We start from the raw sequence: 17,117 nt of genomic DNA, 5'->3' as shown, positions 1-17,117 counted from the left end.
ATGGAGGGGAAGGAGATGAGGGAGATGGAGAGGAGTGGAGGGAGATGGAGAGGAGGAAGAAGAGGAGATGGAGAGAAGAGGGAGATGGAGAGGAAGAAGAGGAGATGGAGAGGAGAGGAGGAAGAAGAGGTGGTGGAGAGGAGAGGAGGGAGATGGGTGGAGAGGAGGAAGAAGAGGCGGTGGAGAGGAGATTGCTAGGTGTCACAGTCACATTTCACACACCTGGCCGCCCTGAGTCCCCCTGTAGAGGGATGTCGCTCTCCTATACCGTGGCAGCTCCCTGGGTGTGATTTGTGGAGAGAAGAGCCAGGTGAGGAGAGGAGGTCCTCTGGAGGAGGAGGAGGCTGGTCTATGGAAATCTCTCAAGTTCCTCCTGACTTTGTCAGTCGGAGCGGCTCAGTTTGCTCGGAGGGGTATGAGCGGCGGTTGGCGGTGCTGTGTCCGGGCTGTGCGGGGGATTCCGGAGCTCTCACCTGGATTTCTGACCCTTCCTATGGAATTACCGGCCGGACGGGCCCGCCAGGACTCGGTGCGGTGACATTGTACGGCTGGATATAGGCTGTGCTGTGCAGACGGAGGATCGCTGGACGGCTGGGGGTCGCCTTAGGTGAGTGCGATCTTCTGCATATACCTGTACGCCTTGTGGGGGGCTCTGCGTACCCCCAACATAGGATAAAGGGCTCTGTGTACTGTCACTCTCCATATCCTCCTCATTCCCACATTATACATAGAAGATCTCTCCATGTCCCCTTCAGGTAGTCTCTTCCTGGACACTCCTTGGGGTCTCTTCTCCCTCCTGGAAGTGTCACACTTGTTGTCACTTTGTATCCATTCAATGTTGTAGAGAGTGATTTGTGATCCTTCCTTCTCTCTCTCCATGTTCCCTCCTCACCCTTCCATTATTGCTTTCTATTTCCTCTCTCCTTCTTACTGCTCTTTGCTGGTGAAAGGAGAAAGATTCAGAGAGAGAGAGAGAGAGAGAGAAAGAGAAGAGAGAGAAGAGAGAGAGAGAGAGAGAGAGAGAAGAGAGACAGAGAAGAGAGAGAGAGAGAGAAGGATCTCCTTCCAGCATGTCCTCTGCCCAGAGAGGGTCTCAGAGTATCCATCTGATTGAAGTCTGTCTTTCTCTATCTTTCTCCCTCTCCCTGACTCTTTTCTCCTCTCCCTTCTCTCTCTTTCTCTAATATTATATATATATATGTCTCTTTCTCTCTCTCTCTTCTTTTTTATGTTTCTGTTTCTCCCCTTTCTCTTTCTTTTTCTCTCTCTGTCTTTCTTGCTCTCTTTATATCTCTCTGTCTCCCTTTCTCTCTCCCCCCTTTTCTTTCTCTGACTCTTTTTCATCTTCTCTTTCTCTCCTCTCTCTCTCTATGTATATATCTGCCTCTCTCTCTCTCTCTCTCTCTCTCTCTCCCTATATAATAATTATATATATATATATATTTCTTTATATCTTTCTGTCTCTCCCCTCTCTCTTTACTTTATTGCTCTCTCTATATATATATGTCTTTCTCTGACTATTTCTTTCTCTCTCTCTCTCTCTCCCCTCTATCCCTCCATCTCTTCTTCCTCTTTCCTTCTCTTTTCCTTCTCTCTCTTTCTCCTTTCCCCTCTCTCTCCCTTCTCTCTCTCTCTTTCTTCTTTCCCCTCTCTCTCCTCTCTCTCCTATATGTCTTTCTCTGACTATTTCTTTCTCTCTCTTTCTCCCCTATCCCTCCCTCCCTCTCTCTCTCTCCCTATATTATAATAATCATTTTATATATATATATATATATATATATATATATATATATATATATATATATATTATATATATATATATATATATATATATATATATATATGTATATATATATCTTTCTGCCTCTTCCCCCTCTCTTCTCTTTCTTGCTCTCTCTCTGTCTTTCTCCCTTTCTCTCTCTCTCTCTCTCTATATATATATATATATGTGTCTTTGACTCTTTCTCTCTCTCTCCTCTCTCCCTCCTCTTCTCCCTCTTTCTTTCTCTCTCTCTCCATGAATTTCTTCTCTGAATGACTCTGAAGAACTGACACAAGAGCTGCTGCTCCGATCAATGTACACAATCTGTGTGTTTAGTTGTAATGTATAGGAAGCTTGTGTTTGAGGCCGCCTTGTGTTGAAATTCAGCTGGAACAATGTAAGAAAGAAGATAACACAAAAGATCAGAGGAGGAGGATAGATGTTTGGGTTTTATTTATTGTTCTGCATTCAGGATTGTGAGTTTCTTTGTGCAATCTGTGATATCTGTCAGACAGAACCCCCCCCCCCCCCACCCCCACCACCATCACCCCTGTACAGTAAAGCAGAAAGCCCGGTACAGTAAGACAGAAAGCCCCCCATCAGTCCCAGTGAATGATTCTAGTGAGGCAGAAAGCACCCCCCTGCAGTATAGCAGAAAACGGCCCAGTACAGTTAAGCAGAAATGAAGCAGAAAGCCCCCCAATACAGTAAAGCAGAAAACCCTTTAGTACAGTAAAGCAGAAAGCCCCCTAGTCCAGTGAAGGACCCCCCACCACCACAGTGAAGCAGAAAGTCCACCAGTCCATTCAAGAAGAAACCCTCTCCAGTACAGTTAAACAGAAAGCCCCCACTCACAAGTCAAGTTAAGCAGAAAGCACCCCCACCCCCTTTACAGTGAAGCAGAAAGCCCCCCGGCCCAATTAAGCAGAACATTTCCCACTACAGTGCAGCAAATAGCCCCCCAGTCCAATGAAGAAGAAATCCTCCCCAGTACAGGTAATCAGAAAGCCCCCCTAAGTTCAGTGAAGCAGAAAGCACCCCATCCCATACAGTGAAGCAGAAAGCCCCCCAGCCCAATGAAGCAGAAAGCCCCCTAGTCCAGTGAATCAGACAGTCCTCAAGTACAGTGAAGCAGAAAGTCCCCAAGTACAGTGAAGCACACAGCCCCCCCTCCCCTGAGTACAGTGAAGCAGAAAACCTATTTCTCCAGTACAGTAAAGCAGAAAGCCCCCCAGTATAGTGAAGTGGAGTCCCCCACCCCCAGTCCAATGAACCAGAAAGCCCCCCCCCAGTACAGTGCAAAAGAAAGCCCCCCAGTCTGGTGAAGCAGAAAGCCCCCTCAGTCCAGTGAAGCAGAAAGCCCCCTCAGTCCAGTGAAGCAGAAAGCCCCCTCAGTCCAGTGAAGCAGAAAGCCCCCTCAGTCCAGTGCAGCAGAAAGCCCCCCAGTCCAGTGCAGCAGAAAGCCCCCCCCCCCAGTCCAGTGCAGCAGAAAGCCCCCCCCAGTCCAGTGCAGCAGAAAGCCCCCCCCCAGTCCAGTGCAGCAGAAAGCCCCCCCCCAGTCCAGTGCAGCAGAAAGCCCCCCCCCAGTCCAGTGCAGCAGAAAGCCCCCCCCCCAGTCCAGTGCAGCAGAAAGCCCCCCCCAGTCCAGTGCAGCAGAAAGCCCCCCCAGTCCAGTAAAGCTGAAAGCCCCCCCATTCCAGTAAAGCTGAAAGCCCCCCAGTCCAGTGAAGCAGAAATCCGTCCAGTACAGTGAAGTGGAGTGCCCCCCCCCCAGTCCAATGAAGCAGAAAGCCCCCCCCCCCAGTTCAGTGAAGCAGAAAGCCCCCCAGTTCAGTGAAGCAGAAAGCCCCCCAGTCCAGTGAAACAGAAAGCCCCCCAGTACAGAACCCTGTAGGTCTGTCTTGTCATGTTGCCCCCCCCCCCCCCATGTTATCCTATATATTGGACAGGGAAAAGCAGGTTGGGGAATTTCACTACTAAAACACATTAACAAGATTTTTGTACAAATTGAGCCATGTTTGATGTGGCAGCCCCCGGGGCGCGTCCCTCCTCCCCACCCGCCAATCATTGTTCTCCTTAAGTCACATGTAAAAAGGGGTCTTTTGAGGGTCCTTGTTACCAAACAAATATCAGGTGAAGTCAGGTCCCCCTGCCACCGGCTGGTAATAAAAGGCTTTTTTCTTTTTTTCTCCTTTCATTCCTGGCTCATGCTGTGAAATAACCTGTTTAGTTGCACGTGGCTGGGGGGGGGGGGGGGGGGGGGGATGAATGGGCACAGTGGGCTGCCACAAAGAAAGGGTCAAGTGTGGACATTTCACCGCCAACAATGGAGAAGTTGAGGTCCTGAGGCTCAGGCGGCTCATTGTCATGTACAGCTCTGGCGAAGGGGAGAGACGGGGCTTGCGGTGGGTTACACTGCCCCCAACGTGCGAGACGCCCCTCCAACGCATCCTGCTGCAGTTCAGGCAAATTAAGACTTTGCTCAATGACTCCATTTTTACTTTGTGTAGACAAAAAACTCTGGCTGCCAGCAGCTTGTTCCTCTCACATCTCCAGATTGTGCTGAATAATGATCATCCCTTTCTGCAGAGAGCCATTCTCTCCCTTGTCTGGGGAACTACAAATCCCAGGAAGCCCCCAATGGAGCTGCCCACTGCTTGGAGTGACAGGCTGCCCGCTTCTCTCCCTTCACATTCTGCTGCATCTCAGCTTTTTTTTTTTTTTTTTACTTAATGGAGGCCCTGAGGACTTCCCGAGCTCCAAACCTGTATTTATCCCATCATTTAACACCTTTCAATTTCTGCAGCTACCATGTAACAGTGCGCCCCTCCCCCACAACAATATTTCTCGCAGAAGCGGAATGAGCGCAATGAATGAAATAGAAATATTTCGCTTGTACAATTATTATCCTTTTTTTTTCTTTTCTTTTTTTTTTTTTTTTAACCATAAAATGTTATAAGGACCTGCCAGCCGTGAGCCTCACCTATAAAAACCCAGGAACTTATATATTAACTGCGCAGCCTGGTGCGGGCAAACTTTAACCCTTTGGGGTTGATTTACTAAAGGCAAATAGACTGTGCAATTTGCAAAGTGAAGTTGCTCCAAAGCTTAAGCGGTTGTATACCCGCTGAATTTTTTTTTTTTGCTCACCTGCAAAGCAAAAAGCATAATGAGCTAGTATGCACCGCATACTAGCTCATTATGAAATACTTACCTTAGAACGAGGCCCCGACATCTGTCCCGATCCACGCCGAGGGAGCTGACATGTTACCTCTGCGTTTCTTCTGGGTATCGCGGCTCCGGCGCTGTGAGTGGCCGGAGCCACGATATCGTCACTCCGGCGCATTCGTGCGCGGGAGATTTCCCTCTGGCCGGGTCCAGCGTCTGCCATGCTTCCAGCCGGGAATCCCCTGTGCGCATGCGCCGCTGCAGTCAGCGGCGCATTGCGAGGGGAATATCTCCTAAACCGTACAGGTTTTGGAGATATGTTTTTTTTTACCTACAGGTAAGCCTTATTATAGGCTTTCCTGTAGGTAAAAGTCCCCAATTTGACTATACAACCACTTTAGTGAATGAGATAAAGCTTCACATTGCAAAGAATAGCCAATCACCTTCAAGGAAAAAACAAAAAAAACAAAAAAAAAAACAGCATTTTTGCTGGCACATGATTGGATGATGGAAGACAGCAGAGCTTCCCCTCATTTACTAAGCTCCGGAGCAAGTGCACTTGCAAAAGTGCACAGTCTATTTTGCTTTAGGAAATTTTCCCCATTTTGTTCTTGAGAAGACAAGCGAGATATTATATTATCATATACATTATATATATATATATATATATATATATATATATATATATATATATATATATAAAATTAATATTTTAATTATTTATGATTTATTATTGTTATAATACATGATTTATATACAGTAGTGCCAACAGTTTACGCAGCCCTTTACAATAAAAAAGACAATGACAATACAGTTCAATACAGAAGGAATAGGAGGGTCCTGCTCACGGCACTTACAGGTTCTTGTATAGCCTGTCAATTTCCACAGCTCTTTACATATATACATATATTTTTTATTTTATTTAATATTTTATTTATCTATTATGCATTTATTACGTGTTCTTATATAGCACCATCAATTTTTGCATTACTTTACATATATATATATATATATATATATATATACATTGTACATTCACATCAGTCCCTGCCCTCAAGGAACTTACAAGCTAAGGTCCCCAACTCACATTCATACATACACATACTGGGGCCAATTTTAGACAGGAGCCAATTAACCTTCCAGCATGTCTTTGTAGTGTGGGAGGACACCGGAGTACCCGGAGGAAACCCACGCAGGCACAGGGGGAACATGAAAACTCCAGGCAGATATTTATGTATCTATTTTTTTTTTCTTTTCACTGTATTTATGTATTTTTTTTATTTGTTTATGTATTTATTTGAATTCATGCATTCTTTATTGTCGTTTATTTATTTTTATTTATTTATTATTTAGTTATCATAGGGTCTTATAGCGCTCCGTTAATTTTCACAGCACTTTACTTTTATATATATATATATAGTGTACATTCACATCAGTCCCTGCCCTCAAGAAGTTTACAATCTAAGGTCCCCAACTCACATTCATACATACATACACTAGGGCCAATTAAGGCTGGCCATATAATATACAACTTTCTTGTAAAAATTTTCTTTGGATTTACCAAAACCGTATAATTTGAGGTCAAACCTAAACACTTTCAATTTGTATGCATTCCGGCAGGCAGGCCCTTGCACTACATAGCTGAAGATAAATCTAAAGGAAATTGAACAAGAAAATTGTATAATGTATGGCCAGTTATAGACAGAGGCCAATTAACTTACCAGCATGTCTTTGGAGTGTGGGAGGAAATCCAATCACACAGGGAGAACATGCAAACTCCTGGCAGATATTTGTTTATTTATCTATTTTTATTTTATTTATTTCCATTTATTTTTTTATGTATTTATCTTAATTTATTGAATTTATTTATTATTTTTTAATTTGAATTTTGTTTTTATGTATCTACTTTTATTTTTTTTCACCTTTGTTTATTTTTTTCATTTATTTATTTTTGTATTTATTTACATTTATTTTCATTTTTGTATTGTATATATTTATATATCTATTTTTATTTTATGTATTTATTTATTTGAGTACTACAAGCGTTTACTGTATATATAGCACTGACAATTTATGCAGCGTTTTACATACTTTACATCACATCACATCAGTCCCTGCCTTCAAGGAGCTTACAATCTAAGGCCCCCGATATTACACACAAGGAGCTTACAATCTAAGGTCCCTATGGTACATACAAGGAGCTTACAATCTAAGATCTATGTTACATGCAGACACAAATCAAACACATCCCACGGTCAGCTTGGGACAGGAGCCCATTAACCTACCAGTGTGACTTTGTATATATCACCAACATATTCCCTAGTGCTGCACAAAGTAAGGGCTACAACAATAAACTTACAATCTAAGGTCCCCCATGTTACACACAAGGAGCTTACAATCTAAGGTCCCTATGTTATGCGCAAAGAGCTTACAATCTAAGGTCCCTATGTTACATGCAAGGAGCTTACAGTATGAGGTCCCTATGTTGTGCACAAGAAGTCTTACAATATAAGGTCCCTATGTTACGTACAAGGAGTTTACAATCGAAGGTCCCTATGTTTCATGCAAGGAGCTTACAATCTAAGGTCCCTATGTTATGTACAAGGAGCTTACAATCTAAGGTCCCTATGTTATGCGCAAAGAGCTTACAATCTAAGGTCCCTATGTTACGTGAAAGGAGCTTACAATATAAGGTCCCTATGTTACGTACAAGGAGCTTACAATCTAAGGTCCCTATGTTTCATGCAAGGAGCTTACAGTATGAGGTCCCTATGTTGTGCACAAGGAGTCTTACAATATAAGGTCCCTATGTTTCATGCAAGGAGCTTAAAATCGAAGGTCCCTATGTTACGTACAAGGAGCTTACAATCTAAGGTCCCTATGTTACGTGAAAGGAGCTTACAATCTAAGGTCCCTATGCTTCGTGCAAGGAGCTTACAATCTAAGGTTCCTATGTTATGTACAAGGAGCTTACAATCTAAGGTTCCTATGTTATGTACAAGGAGCTTACAGTATAAGGTCCCTATGTTGTGGGCAAGGAGTCTTACAATATAAGGTCCCTATGTTACGTACAAGGAGTTTACAATCGAAGGTCCCTATGTTTCATGCAAGGAGCTTACAATCTAAGGTCCCTATGTTATGTACAAGGAGCTTACAATCTAAGGTCCCTATGTTATGCGCAAAGAGCTTACAATCTAAGGTCCCTATGTTACGTGAAAGGAGCTTACAATATAAGGTCCCTATGTTACATACAAGGAGCTTAAAATCTAAGGTCCCTATGCTACGTACAAGGAGCTTACAATCTAAGGTCCCTATGTTACGTGAAAGGAGCTTACAATATAAGGTCCCTATGTTACGTACAAGGAGCTTAAAATCTAAGGTCCCTATGTTACGTACAAGGAGCTTAAAATCTAAGGTCCCTATGTTATGCGCAAAGAGCTTACAATCTAAAGTCCCTATGTTACGTGAAAGGAGCTTACAATCTAAGGTCCCTATGCTACGTACAAGGAGTCTTACAATCTAAAGTCCCTATGTTACGTACAAGGAGTTTATAATCTAAGGTCCCTATGTTTCATGCAAGGAGCTTACAATCTAAGATCTATGTTACATGCAGACACAAATCAAACACATCCCACGGTCAGCTTGGGACAGGAGCCCATTAACCTACCAGTGTGACTTTGTATATATCACCAACATATTCCCTAGTGCTGCACAAAGTAAGGGCTACAACAATAAACTGTATAAAGAGCACAATAATATACATTAACACAAGAATGGCCATGAATGAGAACTTTGTTCTAAAGAGCTTACAATCTAGCCAACTAGTTTTCTTCTTAGAATTTGATTGGGTATTTGACCTCAAGGCAGACTCGAGTGATTGGGAGTTGATTTACTAAGGGAATAGAGCTTAGCTTAGTGAATGAGGTAAACTTAAGTGAAAAGTTTACTTTGTAAAGAATAATCGGATCCTGTGCAAAAAAACAAAACCAAAAAAACTAAACAGGAATTTTTTTTTCTCGCACGGGATTGGATGAAGCCGGCACAACTTCCCTTCATTTACTAAATGTAGGGAAAATTCACTTTTCAAAGGAAACATCCGCCACTCCTTTAGTAAATAGACCCCCACAGTCCGGGGGACGCGTTTAGATTTGTGCCTCCCCCGAAGCTGTAATGGGAGCGGGGGGGGGGGGGGGGTTTGGTTACATGGCGCCATTGTGAGGCTTTGCACTTGTGACCAAAAACGATCTGAGATGTCGCACTTGGCGGAGATGCGCCACAAACTCCCCGCAACTGCGGTTGTGGTGCTTTTTGTGTGGCAAATACGGGGTTAAGGGCCAGTTCACACCACATGCAGTCCACTGCGTTTTTCTTCTGCATCAAAAATGCATGGAAAGTAGGTTATATGGTTTCCAATGGCATAGTTCACACCAGTGCTTGCAGTTCCAGTGCGTTCCAGTTCCAGAAAAAAAAAAGTAGAACGTGCTGCATTTTCACTGGACTGTACTGGAACGCTGTAAAATGCAAAAAGGCCAGTTCACCAGGCATGCAGCCCAGTGCTTTTCTTTTTTCTGCATCAAAAACGCATGGATAGTAGGTCATATGGCTTTCAATGCCATAGTTCACACCAGTGCTTGCAGTTCCCAGGGCTTTCCAGTTCCAGAAGAAAAAAAAAAGTAGAACGTGCTGCATCTTACCTGCACTGCACTGTACTGGAACGCTGTAAAATGCAGCAAAACGCACTGGAATGAACCAAGAAACGCACTGGAACACACATGTCCTTATTCAGAGCCAGTTCACACCATAGAAGCGCAGTCTGGATGCGTTCCAGATGCTTTTCTGCATGCGTGTTTTTGACATGTTTTTGATGCGTTCCAGTGCATTTTTGATGCGTTTTTGATGCAGTCCAGTGCATTTTTTTCCTCCTCTTTTTTTCTTAACCTTAAATAAGGACATGTGTATTCCAGTGCATTTTTGGTGCATTTATGTGCGTTCCCATGCATTTTTGATGCTTTTTTACAGCATTCCAGTGCAGGAAAAATGCAGCATGCTCTAATTTTTTTCTGGAACTGGAATGCTCTGAAACTGCAAACACTGGTGTGAACTATGCCATTGGAATTCATATAACTTACTTTCCATGCATTTTTGATGCAGGAAAAAAAAAAAAAAAACAAACTGGACTGCATGTGATGTGAACTAGCCCTTAAAGTAAAAAAAAAAAAAAAAAAAAGAGGGGGAAAAAACGCACTGGACTGCATTAAAAACGCATCAAAAACGCACATGCAGAAACGCCTCTGGAACGCCTACAGACTGCGTTTCGATGGTGTGAACTGGCCCTAAAACAATTGGCAAGGAGGTGTCACCTCGCCTCCTGGCTGCCTATCAAACAGCGCTGAAAAAAGCGTTCTGAGCACGAATCGCTACACGCAGCTTTGATGCAGAATTTAGGAGCCAGTCTGTCCCATCCGGGAACCAGCAGGATTCAGCTCCATTGACAACAACAACTAGAAAAAGCCCCAGAAGCCAGGCGCCAACTGTCATTGGCTACCTGGGCCCCTGCGGTTTGTCCTGCCTTTGCACAGTGCAGTAGAAGGGGCCCTTTAACTGATACGTTCACTTACTGAGTCGTTAAAAATCATTTATCATTCTAAGTATAAAAGTAACATAGGAGGTAATCGATAATGAAAGAATTTGATCTTCAGGAGAAAATGTGATACAAATTGACAATGATAACCGATCTGTACAAATGATTGGACGCTGAATTGTAGTGATTCTGGGATTTAAATACAATCTTAGGGATTGGGGGGGGGGGGGGGGGGGTTGGCCTGCTGGTGTGTAATGTAAAACTGGAGAGTGCAAAATCTGGTGCAGCTGTGCATGGGAGCCAATCAGCTTCTAAGTTCAGCTTGTTCGATTAAGCTTTGACAATAAAACCAGGTTAGGGTCAAGACTACAGGTTAGGATCAGGATTAGGGTCAGTAAATAAGGACATGATTAGGGTTAGGGCCAGCATATAGGGTCAGGGTTAGTTGTCAGGATTAGGGGTTAGGGTTAGTATATAGGGTCAAGACTGGGGGTTAGGGTCAGCGTATGGGGTCAGGGTTAGGGTCAAGATTAGGGGTTAGGGTTAGTACATAGGGTCAGGACTGAGGGTTAGGGCCAGTATATAGAATATAGGGTCAGTATATAGGGTCAGGATTAGGAGTTATGGTAATGATTAGGGGTTAGGTTTAGTATATAGGGTCAGAACTAGGGGTTAGGTCAGGACTAAGGGTTAGGGTCAGGATTAGAGGTTAGGGTCAGGATTAGGGGTTAAAATTAGTATGTAGGGTCAGGATAAGGGGTTAGGGTTAGTATATAGGGTCAGGACTGGGGGTTAGGGTCAGGACTAGGGGTTAAAGTCAGGATTAGGGTCAGTATATAGAGACAGGATTAGGGGTAGGGCCAGTATATAGGGTTAGGGGTTAGGGTCAGGATTAGGAGTTAGGGTTAGTATAATGGGGCATGACTGGGGGTTAGGGCCAGTATATAGGATATAGGGTCAGGATTAGGGGTTAGGGTCAGTATATAGGGTCAGGATTAAGGGTTATGGTCAGGATTAGGGGTTAGATTTAGTATATAGGGTCAAAACTAGGGGTTAGGTCAGGACTAGGGGTTAGGGTCAGGATTAAAGGTTAGGGTCAGGATTAGGGTCAGTATATATGGACAGGATTGGGGTTAGGACCAGTATATAGGGTTATGGGTTAGGGTCAGGGTTAGGAGTTTAGGGTTAGTATAAAGGGTCAGGATTAGGGGTTAGGGTTATTATATCAGGTCAGGACTGAGGGTTAGGGTCAGGACTAGGGGTTAAAGTCAGGATTAGGGTCAGTATATAGAGACAGGATTAGGGTTAGGGCCAGTATATAGGGTTAGGGGTCAGGGTTAGGAGTCAGGGTTAGTATAAAGGGGAATGACTGGGGGCTAGGGCCAGCATATAGGGTCAGAATTAGGGGTTAGGGTTAGTATATAGGGTCAGGACTGGGGGTTAGGGCCAGTATATAGGATATAGGGTCAGGATTAGGTGTTAGGGTCAGTATATAGGGTCAGTATTAGGCGTTATGGTCAGTATTAGGGGTTTGGTTTAGTATATAGGGTCAGAACTAGGGGTTAGGGTCAGGACTAGGGGTTAAGGTCAGGATTAGGGTCAGTATATACGGATAGGATTAGGGTTAGGGCCAGCATATAGGGTCAGGGTTAGGGGTTAGGATTAGTATATAGGGTCAGGACTGGGGGTTAGGGTCAGGACTAGGGGTTAAGGTCAGGATTAGGGGAATTTATATAGACACAGGATTAGGGTTAGGGCCAGTATATAGGGTCAGGATTAGGGGTTCGGGTTAGTATGTAGGGTCAGGATTAGCAGTTAGGGTTAGTATGTAGGGTCAGGATTAGGGGTTAGGGTTAGTATATAGGGTCAGGACTGAGGGTTAGGGTCAGGACTAGGGGTTAAGGTCAGGATTAGGGTCAGAATATAGAGACAGGATTAGGGTTAGGGCCAGTATATAGGATTAGGGGTTAGGGTCAGTATATAGGGTCAGATTTAGGGGTCAGGATTAGTGTGTATAACACAGGAGATGGTCCTGATTGAATGACATTCACACACACACACACAGATCTGACCTTCCAGAGGGGGGACGTACAGATCTTGTGCTGAGAGCCGTCCTCTCCTCCGGGCCGCGGATAATCGCCTATTTTTATCTCTCGGTGGCCTTCTGCCTAAAATAATATTGAGGGAAATCTCTGATTAACTGGAGAGTTCTCACAAATACTGAGCATTCCTCTCATCTGAGAACTCTTAAAACCGCCTTCAAATCTCCGAGGTCCGCGATGAGCCGGGATCTTGTTTTCTCATATCAAAGCAAACAAATATAGAAAATAAAAATAAACCCGGGAACCCGAACGCAGCCCGGCGCAGTGCGATAATGTCTGAATATTCCGTGTTCTGTACGATTGTCTGTGTATTAGTGGTCCATGCAATTAGTGGTTTCCAGCGGATGGAAACCTTCTCTGTACATTAAAGAGGACCTGTCTCTAATTCTACGAGTCTCCGTCAGTGAATTCCGGACATTTCCCAATATACATCCCAGGATCTTTGTTCAGATCTCCACCTTTCATCAATAAAAAGCCGTCCTTGGGCTCCAGTCCAGTGACTGTAACAAGCAGCAAGTTATGAAATTGTTACAATTGTTTCTTTTCAATCTTTATTGAGCTGCCCAACTGTTTCCAGCCGCTTTGAACGCGGAGCAGGAAATGCGCATTGGAATCGCCGCCTTTCCCGCACCTCGTTCTGGCGTGAACCGGCCTTAATAATTTTGATAACATGTAGCAAATTATGAAATTGTTACAATATCTTCTTCTCAATGTTTAATGAGCTGCCCAACTGTTTTCAGGCGCTTTGAACGCAGTACTGGAAGTGCACACGTGGAAACGCGCCTTTCCCGCACCTCGTTCTGGCGTGAACTGGCCTTAATAATTTTGATAACATGTAGAAAATTACGAAATTGTTACAATATCTTCTTCTCAATGTTTAATGAGCTGCCCAACTGTTTTCAGGCGCTTTGAACGCACTACTGGAAGTGCACACGTGGAAATGCGCCTTTCCCGCACCTCGTTCTGGCGTGAACCAGCCTTAATAATTTTGATAACATGTAGCAAATTATGAAATTGTTACAATATCTTCTTCTCAATGTTTAATGAGCTGCCCAACTGTTTTCAGGCGCTTTGAACGCAGTACTGGAAACGCAAGTCGGAAACGCGCCTTTCCCGCACCTCGTTCTGGTGTGAACCGGCCTTAATAATTTTGATAACATGTAGAAAATTACGAAATTGTTACAATATCTTCTTCTCAATGTTTAATGAGCTGCCCAATTGTTTTCAGGCGCTTTGAACGCAGTACTGGAAGCGCAAAGGCGGAAACGCGCCTTTCCCGCACCTCGTTCTGGCGTGAACCGGCCTTAATAATTTTGATAACATGTAGCAAATTATGAAATTGTTACAATATCTTCTTCTCAATGTTTAATGAGCTGCCCAACTGTTTTCAGGCGCTTTGAACGCAGTACTGGAAGCGCAAAGGCGGAAACGCGCCTTTCCCGCACCTCATTCTGGTGGAAACCTTCCATAATACTTTTTGATAACATGTAGCAAATCCTGAAACTGTTACAATAGTTTCTTCTCAATATTTAATAAACTGCCAGGCTGACCTGCGCTCAAAGTCACCGACCCCAGTACAGCGAGGAGGGTCAGTGGAGGAGGAGAAATTAGCGTTTGTTTTACCGCCCGGTGGGGATTTATCCAGTTTTATTCCCATGCTTGCGTTTTTTCTTTTTTTATTATTATTATTACAGTGCAGTTAGAGGATTGTAGCGTAATTCATATTTTATCCAGCCTTACGAAACACAAGAGTGAGTTGCGGTTGAAACTCTTAACTAAGAAAAACGTCCAATCAGCTAACGATCCGCCCGCGTTGTTGTGCGCCGTACATGCCATTTATATTGGTGAGAATTCAGCGTTTCTTCCATTCCAGAGATATTCTTGGATGTGAAGAGCGGCTTGTTAACCCCCGTAGCACAGAGCATTGTGGGATTGGCGGGTTCCTCTGCGGCTGAACATCTATTTATTCTGGGATGATATTTTAGATGGGAAATCGTCTTCTAGCTCACATTTGCGCGTGATTAGAGCTTCTTGGTCGGCCTGCGTGAAATCAAGCGAGACGTCTATCAATGGGCTCCTTGATTGAGAGATTGGTTAGCTGGCGTTCTTCTGTAATTAGAATAGATTTTGGATGCGGGGCTCATCATTCAGCTGTTGCATACGATAACAGATGACGCGGTAGGTTTTTTCGCGTTCGCGCCGTTGACTCGGTGCGGCGGACTGATAGGGGTTCTCGCACATGTGCGCAGCTCGTGGGAACACTCAATTAGACGCTGGTTAACCACACTGGCTGGGAGAAAAAAATAGTGAGAGATGTCAGACAAGGGGCTTCTCTGTACTCTTCAATCTGCCATCAAAGACGAATCAAAGGATGCCGCTAACAAGACAAGTGTGAGTTCAACGAGACCTATCGGTAACGGTTTACCGGTCAGGCTCAGGGCGACACAAGACTCTCTGAAGATTTTTTGGTTTTGTGACCTCTCTAGTGATATAAAGATCTCTATAGAGGAATCAGGACCTCCTTCTTCCTGCCGGTGACCCCTCTAGTGATATAAAGATCTCTATAGAGGAATCAGGACCTCCTTCTTCCTGCTGGTGACCCCTCTAGTGATATAAAGATCTATATAGAGGAATCAGGACCTCCTTCTTCCTGCTGGTGACCCCTCTAGTGATATAAAGATCTATATAGAGGAATAAGGACCTCCTTCCTCCTGCTGGGGACCCCTCTAGTGATATAAAGATCTTTATAGAGGAATCAGGACCTCCTTCCTCCTGCTGGGGACCCCTCTAGTGATATAAAGATCTTTATAGAGGAATCAGGACCTCCTTCCTCCTGCTGGGGACCCCTCTAGTGATATAAAGACCTATATAGAGAAATCAGGACCTCCTTCCTCCTGCTGGTGACCCCTCTAGTGATATACAGATCTATATAGAGGAATCAGGACCTCCTTCCTACTTCTGCTGACCCCTCTAGTGATATAAAGATCTATATAGAGGAATCGGGACCTCCTTCTTCATGCTGGTGACCCCTCTAGTGATATAAAGATCTCTATAGAGGAATCAGGACCTCCTTCCTCATGCTGGTGACCCCTCTACTGATATAAAGATCTATATAGAGGAATCAGGACCTCCTTCCTCCTGCTGGTGACCCCTCTAGTGATATAAATATCTATATAGAGGAATCAGGACCTCCTTCCTCCTGCTGGTGACCCCTCTAGTGATATAAAGATCTTTATAGAGGAATCAGGACCTCCTTCCTCCTGCTGGTGACCCCTCTAGTGATATAAATATCTATATAGAGGAATCAGGACCTCCTTCCTCCTGCTGGTGACCCCTCTAGTGATATAAAGATCTTTATAGAGGAATCAGGACCTCCTTCCTCCTGCTGGTGACCCCTCTAGTGATATAAAGATCTATATAGAGGAACCAGGACCTCCATCCTCCTGCTGGTGACCCCTCTAGTGATATAAAGATCTTTATAGAGGAATCAGGACCTCCTTCCTCCTGCTGGTGACCCCTCTAGTGATATAAAGATCTATATAGAGGAACCAGGACCTCCTTCCTCCTGCTGGTGACCCCTCTAGTGATATAAAGATCTATATAGAGGAATTAGGACCTCCTTCGTCTTGCTGGTGACCCCTCTAGTGATATAAAGATCTCTATAAAGGAATTGGGGCCTCCTTCCTCTTGCTGGTGACCCCTCTAGTTATGTGTTTCAGACTTCCAGGAGGAAATACATTTGGAATCTCGCCGTTGTGGAATCACGGAATTTTTTGGAGACATTATGATAAATGAGGGTGTTTGAGGTGGAGGAAGTGGTGGATATAAGAACACACTGTTCTCCATGTACAGTGCTGTCCTAAACCTCCCTGTACATCATCCTGCCCATTTGATCTGTGTATGTGCCATCCAGACCGCGTCCTGCATGTTCTCTGGACTTATTCTGTTCATCAATATCTGTAGGTGAGGTCTCCAGAACCGGACACAGTATTCCAAATGAGGTCTCCTCGCTGATGTCTATGGGCAGGCAACCTTTGACACCTGTGCTCAGATTATCCTTTTTTTGTTTTTGTTTTCTGGACAAAACTAAATAACGAAACGAAAATAAACTGATTGTTTTGCTTATAAGGAAAAAAAAAAAAAAGAGTGAGTAACTTTGCAGAATAAAGTTACCTCTTTGCTGGTGCCTTTAGGCAGGGGCCTGAAGTGCCTCATTGTAAACCCAACCCTGCTTGTTCTTCATAGATCTTGAAACATACCCTAAGCTTATCTCAGGATTTAAAACATAGAACAATGGGGTATTGTGGAAAAAAAAATCACTGCAGTGTAAACACAACGTACCAAAGGTTCTTCGCCATCCAAGGCAAAAAAGTCCAAAGTGCCCCACACCACCACAGTGAGCTGTGAACTACCTCAGCAGCATAGCTTGCAGGTACTGCCCCTTTTCTTTTTTTTTTGCACCCCCTGTCCTGTTGAAGCGCCCAAGGGGGCCGTCCCTTCTGCC

At 44.2% G+C, this 17,117-nt stretch overlaps 1 protein-coding gene across 4 annotated transcripts in view; it reads left to right on the top strand.

The window, feature by feature from the left end:
- Positions 1–215: 215 nt before the first annotated feature.
- The window catches only part of SEMA3F (semaphorin 3F), a 155,585-nt gene continuing 138,683 nt past the window's right edge, over positions 216–17,117 (top strand). For 2 of the 4 annotated variants that reach the window (XM_077451534.1, XM_077451532.1), the window contains exon 1: positions 216–607. The gene's annotated coding sequence lies outside the window, so the exon portion shown is untranslated. The remainder of the gene's footprint in view (positions 608–17,117) is intronic. The other 2 variants (XM_077451535.1, XM_077451533.1) reach the window with 1 other exon arrangement.

Source organism: Lithobates pipiens, unplaced genomic scaffold, assembly GCF_037356315.1.
Source record: "Lithobates pipiens isolate NorthernLeopardFrog02 unplaced genomic scaffold, aLitPip1_a1.2 Scaffold_23, whole genome shotgun sequence".
Classification (NCBI taxonomy): domain Eukaryota; kingdom Metazoa; phylum Chordata; class Amphibia; order Anura; family Ranidae; genus Lithobates; species Lithobates pipiens.
Note: the sequence above shows the minus strand (reverse complement) of the source record. Positions and strands in the feature narration are given on the sequence as shown.